The sequence below is a fragment of the Mesocricetus auratus genome, unplaced genomic scaffold, assembly GCF_017639785.1.
Source record: "Mesocricetus auratus isolate SY011 unplaced genomic scaffold, BCM_Maur_2.0 Super-Scaffold_6723, whole genome shotgun sequence".
Lineage (NCBI taxonomy): Eukaryota > Metazoa > Chordata > Mammalia > Rodentia > Cricetidae > Mesocricetus > Mesocricetus auratus.
Window position 1 is genome coordinate 10,162,687 of NW_024429183.1, and position 6,922 is coordinate 10,169,608.

Consider the following 6,922-nt stretch of genomic DNA (forward strand, 5'->3'; position numbering starts at 1 on the left):
CTTGTCCCTGAGCCATGAGTTAATGGCAATGCACAATGCTGCAAAACTTTGAATATGCTGAAACCACTCAACTGGATGCTTTAAATTACTGGACTAAGGATATGCATGCTATGGCTCAATAAAGTTGTTTAAATAAACAGAATATTCTAGAAATAAGTATCAGCATATGCATGTGCAGCCTTATCACATCCCTGTGACCTCAGTGCCATAGCATCTTATTGTATTCCTGAAGCCTCAATGTCACAGTGTCATGACAACATTCATGTATCCTTGGTAGCATAGCCTTATAGCCATAAAAATCTTCAGTGGAAATGTATTGTTGCCTTATTAGGGGAACAAAAGGACAAAAACAATGTAAAGAAGTCTGAACTCCACCATGCTCAGGGCTCATCCTTTGGAGGTGAATCTGTTGAGCCAGTACTAGTATAGGTAAAGCTGCTTCCTGGCAAAGAGCCTTAGTGTTCTGTTTCTTTGTCTGAGGATCCCACTACAGTGAGGTCATTTATACAGCAAAGGAAACAATCAACAGAGTGAAAGGGTAACCTGCAGAATTGGGGGAAATACTTTAGACCATGTGTCTGATAGCGGGTTAATAGTCGAAATTTATAAGGAATTCATACAACTTAATAGCAAAAAGAAAAACCTAGATTTAAAAATAGACAAAGGTCAGGCGGTGGTGGTTCATGCCTCTAATCCCAGCACTCAAGAGGCTGAGGCAGATGGATTTCTGTGAGTTCGAGGCCAGCCTGGTCTACAAAGCTACACAGAGAAACACTGTCTCAAAAAACAAATATAAAAAATAAAAATAAAAATAGGCAAAGGGCTAACCTTCTTGGTGGCGCACGCCTTTAATCCCAGCACTCGGGAGGCAGAGGCAGGCGGATCTCTGTGAGTTCGAGACCAGCCTGGACTACCAAGCGAGTTCCAGGACAGCCTCCAAAGCCACAGAGAAACCCTGTCTCGAAAAACCAAAAAAAAAAAAAAAAAAAAAAAAAAAAATAGGCAAAGGGCAGAGATGTTTCTCAGTGGAAGACAAGAAAATGGCAACAGATAAATGAAAAGATATTCAACATGACTGATCCCTCAGGGAAATGCAAATTAAAAACTTCAATGAGATCAAACCAAAGCAGTGTCAGAGGGAGGCCTGAGCCTCAGGCCCAGGAGTGGGGAGCAGCTGCCAGGTGAGAAGACAGCAGCAGTTCCTAGCAGCAGCTTCCAGAAACTATCAAAAGAAGATCCTCTGGGAAAGAACACCTGTGTCCAAACCAGCATCCACTGTCATTTCTCGGTTAGAGATACCCCACTGCTACATCGACCACTGGACCCTCATCCCCACCTACACTTAGAGGAGCACCTGAGCCGTGGCCCCACCTCCAATGGGCGGAGCGTCCAACGGAGCTGTAGCCCCACCTGCACCAAAGAAGCAACCACCTGAACCTTGGACCCACTTCACAAAGAGGAGAGTTCACCAGAGGCTCTGCTCTGCTTGTGCCTGAAGGAGTGGTCAACTGAGTCACAGACTCCAACAAGGCCAATTGGGGAAAGAGACTCCATGAAGCACAAGCCCCACATACACTGATTAGAGTAGAGATGTGTAGACAAGATAAGAACACACTAAACAATATAAAGAGCAATATACAGCACCACAAAAACTAGTGGTGCCACAACAGCGAGACCAGAACATGCCGGCACAGATGAAGCAGAAGAAAAAGGACCTAAAAAAGAAGTTTATGAGGATGATTGAGGTCCTTAAAGAGGAAATGAAAAATTCCCTTAAAGAAATGGAAGGAAAGACCAAAAAAATGGAAGATATTAACAAATCCCTTAGAGAAAACCAAGAAAAAGCAATGAAACAAGTGAAGGAAGTAATTCAAGACTTGAAATCTGAAATAGAGGCAATAAAGAAAACACAAACTGAGGGAATTCTGGAAATGGAAAATCTGGGTAAATGATCAGGAACATGACCAAATTCTTTTTTATGAGGCTACAGTTACCCTGATACTCAAACCACACAAAGACACAACTACGAAAGAGAATTACATATCAGTTTCCCTTATGAACATAGATACAAAAATACTCAATAAAATACTGGCAAACTGAATTCAAGAACACATCAGAAATATCATCATCATGACCAAGTAGAATTAATCCCAGAGATGTAGGGATGGTTCAATATACAAAAATCTGTCAATGTAATCCACCATATAAACAAACTGAAAGGAAAAATTATATGATCATCTCACTAGATGCTGAAAAAGCCTTCAACAAAATCCAACATCCCTTCATGATATAGGTCTTGGAGAGAATAGGGATACAAATAACATAACTAAACATAATAAAGGCAATAAACAGTAACCCAACAGCCAACATCAAACTAAACGGAGAGAAACTCAAAGCAATCCCACTGAAATCAGGAACAAGAGAAGGCTATCAGCTGTCTCCATTTCTATTCAATATAGTACCAGAAGTTCAAGCTAGAGCAATAAGACAACAAAAGGAGATCAAAGGAAAACACATTGGAAAAGAAGTCAAACTCCGGATATTTGCTGATGAAATGACAGTTTGCATAAGTGGCACCAAAGATTCTGCCAGGGAACTCCTACAAATGATAAACACCTCCAGGAACTTAGCAGGATACAAGATTAATTCAAAAAAATCAGTAGCCCTCCTATATTCAGATGATAAACAGTCTGAGAAAGAAATCAGAGAAACATCACCCTTTACAACAGCCACGAATAACAATAAAGGATCATCTGGAGGCATCACCATCCCTGTCTTCAAGCTCTACTATAGAGTTATAATAATGAAAACAGCTTGGTATTGGCATAAAAACAGACAGGTGAACCAATGGAATTGAATCGAAGACCCTGATATCAACCCACACACCTATGAACACCTAATTTTTGACAAGGAAACTAAAAATAGAAAAGAGAAAAAGAAGACATATTCAAAACATGGTGCTGGTATAACTGGATATGAACATATAGAAAAATGCAAGTAGATCCTTGTCTACTGCCATGCACAAAATTCAAGTCAAAATGGATCAAAGGCCTCAATATAAATTCATCCACATTGAACCTATTTGAAGGGAAAGTGGGAAATACCCTTGAATGAATAGGCACAGGAGACCACTTTCTAAATAGAACACCAGTAGCACAGACTCTGAGAGCAACAATTAATAAATGAACCTCCTGAAACTGAGAAGCTTCTGTAAAGCAAAGAACACAGTCAACAAGACAAAATGGCTCCCTACAGAATGGGAAAAAGATCTTCAACAACCCCGCATCTGACAGACGGCTGATCTCCAAAATATACAAAGAACTCAAGAAACTAGACATCAAACTACTAAATAATCTAATTAAAAAGTGGGGTACACTAGACAGAGAATTCTCAACAGAACAATCTCAAATGGTGGAAAGACACTTAAGGAAATGCTCATCATCCTTGGTCATCAAGGAAATGAAAATAAAACCACTCTGAAATTCCATCTTACACCAATCAGAAAGGCTAAGATCAAAAACACCAATAACAAATTATGCTGGAGAGGATGTGGAGAAAGAGGAACACTCCTCCATTGCTGGAGGGAGTGGAAACTTGCACAGCCACTGTGGAAATAAGTATGGCGATTTCTCAGAAAATTAGAGATCAACCTACCTCAAGACCCTGTAATACCTTTTAAGCATATACCGGAAGGAGGTACATTCACACCACAAGGACATTTGCTTAACTATGTTCATGGCAACATTATTCGTAATAGCCAGATCTTGGAAACAACCTAGATACCCCTCAACTGAAGAATGGTTAAAGAAAATGTGGTATATTTACACAATGGAGTATTACTCAGAAGTAAGAGACAATGACATCCTATAATTTTCAGGCAAATGGTAAGAACTAGAAAAAATGTCCTGAGTAAGATAACCCAGACCCAGAAAGACAAATATAGTATGAACTCACTCATAAGTGGATACCAGACATAAAGCAAAAGATACCCAGGCTACAATCCACATCCTCAGAGATGCTAGAACCTGATTCCAGAAACAGATAGAAGCAGATGCAGAAATCCACAGCTAAGAATTGGGCCAAGCTACTGGAGTACAACTGAAGTGAGGGAACGGAGAAAATATGAACAGAGTCAAGACCATGATGGGGAAAACCACAGAATCAGCTGACCTGACTTAGTGAGAGATCACTGAGTCCTGCTGACAAATGGGAAACCTGCATAAGATCGAACTAGACTCCCTTAATATAGGTGACAATGGTGTGACTGGGACAATATATGAAGCCATTGGCAGTGGGTCCAAGATCTAACTCTAATGCACAAACTGATTTAGTGGAGTCCATTCTGTATGGAGAGATACCTTGCTCAGCCTAGACACAGGGGTGTAGGGGCTGGGGAGTTGCCTTGGTCCTGCCTCAACGAGATGATGGGACAGACTTAGTAGACTTCCTAGGGGAGGCCTTACCCTCTCTGAGAAGCAAATGGGAGGTGTGGGGTATCAGGAGGAGAGGAGGGATGGGAAACTGGGATTGGAATATAAAAAAATAAATTACTAAAAAGTTTTAAATATGAAGGCCAGATAGAGAAAAAATTAGTGTCATTAAGTTTTAAGCAACAATATAAGTTTGATCTATGGGCAAATAACTGGGAAAAAACCTCAATGAGATGCCATCTTACACCTGTCAGAATAGCTACTTGCAAAGGACAAAGGGCAGCAATTATTTGGAACTGTGAGAAGAAAGGAGTCTTCATACACTGTTAGATGAAATTTGAACTGGAGCACTCATTATGAAAGCAGTATGTAATTATCTCAAAGCATTAAAAAATAGAACCACTGGATAGATGATCAGCCATGCTTACTCTGGGTATACACCCAAAAGAAATTCAACCAATATGTTTACTTAAGGATTGTTCACATAGCAATGCCATCGAAACTCTGTTAGTGACTGAAAAGTAATTGGGATAACACACACACACACACACACACACACACACACACAGGTGCAAGCACAAAGGAGTTGTGTGTGCACCAGACAAATTGACACAAACTTCAGTCATCTAGAAAGAAAGGGTGTGCACATGTTTGTAGGGTATTTCTTTAACTGATGACTGCTCTGGGTGGTGTCATCCCTGGGCAAATAGCCTTGGGCTGTATAAGAATCGGGCTAAGTGAGTCATGGAGAACAAACTTGTAAGTCACATTTCCATGGTCTCTGTTCCCACCCTGAGTTCCTAACTTCCCTGGACAATGGCCTCTAGCATGTAAGTAGACATAAACCCTCCCTTCCTTCCCCCAGTTTGCTTTTGGCCATAGTGTTCATCACAGCAACAAAAAGCAACCCAGGGCAGAAGGACATCCTGACATTTGCAACAACTTCAGTGAATCTAGAAGACATTAGCCTGAGTGAAGCAAGCCACATATGAGAAGATTGTGTGATCTCAGTACTTAAAACTCATAGAGTAGAACAGTGTTCTGAGTGGGGCATGGAGCGGAATAGATGGGGAGGTGTGGATCAAGGCTTGCTAAGTTTGGGTATGAAATGAGTAACTTCCAGGAAACTAAAATACAGCAAGGTGACCATAGTTCATGACGCTATGTACTTAGAATGTGCTAAGAGGGAAAATGGAAAGTATTTTCCCAACACAGGAGAAAAGAAAAGACAGGGCACCTTGTAAAGTGATAAGAATGCTGATCCATGGTGGCACACACCTTTAATCCCAGCACTCAGGAAGCAGAGGCAGACAGATCTCTGTGCGTTCGAGGCCAGCCTGGTCTCCATGTACAAAGTGAATTTCAGGACAGGTTCCAAATCTACACAGAGAAACTCTGTCTCGGGGGGAAAAAAAGAATGCTAATTTGAGCACAGTAATCATTTAAAAACACATTCACCACCCTCCTGTGTGCCAGTTTCACTTAGAGCTCCAAAGAAAAGGAAAAAAAGAAAACTTTCTACACTTTTAAAGTTCGTCAGGAAGGAGGTGCTAAGCAGATTCATTCATGGCCTGGATTTTGTGAAGCCCCAGGTCATCTGCACCCCAGCTGCCAGCTTTCTGGCACAGGTGCATGTTTGGCTCCTCAGAGGGCTAGGCTGGCAGCTCTCAGGCTGCCAGCTGCCAGCCTTCCCCTAGCTCCATAGAGGGAGGAAGTTGGTTCCTGTATGACAATTCATTAAGCCATGATGGGGTGGGCACTTTGAATGTCTTTTCCAGGGTCAGTCTTGTGAGCACTTCCCAACTGAACTGCAGCCAGCCTCAGTGAGGGAACAGGAAACCACGTTTGGCTGGGGCCAGAGCGCTTGTTTTCTGTCCAAATGTAGTCACCCAGGTAGAGGTCTCAGAGAGAGATCGGCCTGCAATTCTCAATAGATCAATTGTTCCCACCCAGCTCCCCTCTACAAAGTCCGGAAGACATGAAATAGGATTTGAGGCGAGATTAATGTGCCTCCTTGCTGTACTGTCTATCTGGAAGGCACACTCCCGGTATTGTCTGCAAACACAAAGCGCCTTTCACGGGTCCCTTGTAAAGTACCGCTTTCCCAGGGATGCTGGTTTAGAGTTAGGTGTCTCCCTGTCCCCAGGACAAAGTGGTAGAAAGATTTAGCAGCAACCTAGATAATCTTATCAAACCCGATCATTCAGATTTGGTTTTACTGCCTCTAAGTGAAGTCCCCAGATAAACTGCCAGCTAGCTCGATTGCCATCTGAAAAGTAGACTGACATTTACTGAGCCCCGGACCCATGCCAAGTAAAGTCCAGGGAAGTTTATCTGCCCTTTTTCTGATTTTCATATGAATTCTCTTATTATCCTTCCTTCTCTTTTAAGGGGTGGGAGTGGGGGGGCTAAGATTCATTAAAGTTAAATAAGATCATGCAGTTAAAAAGGTAAGAGATCTAAGTGGGTTTGAGGCTTGGGTCTTGGGTTTT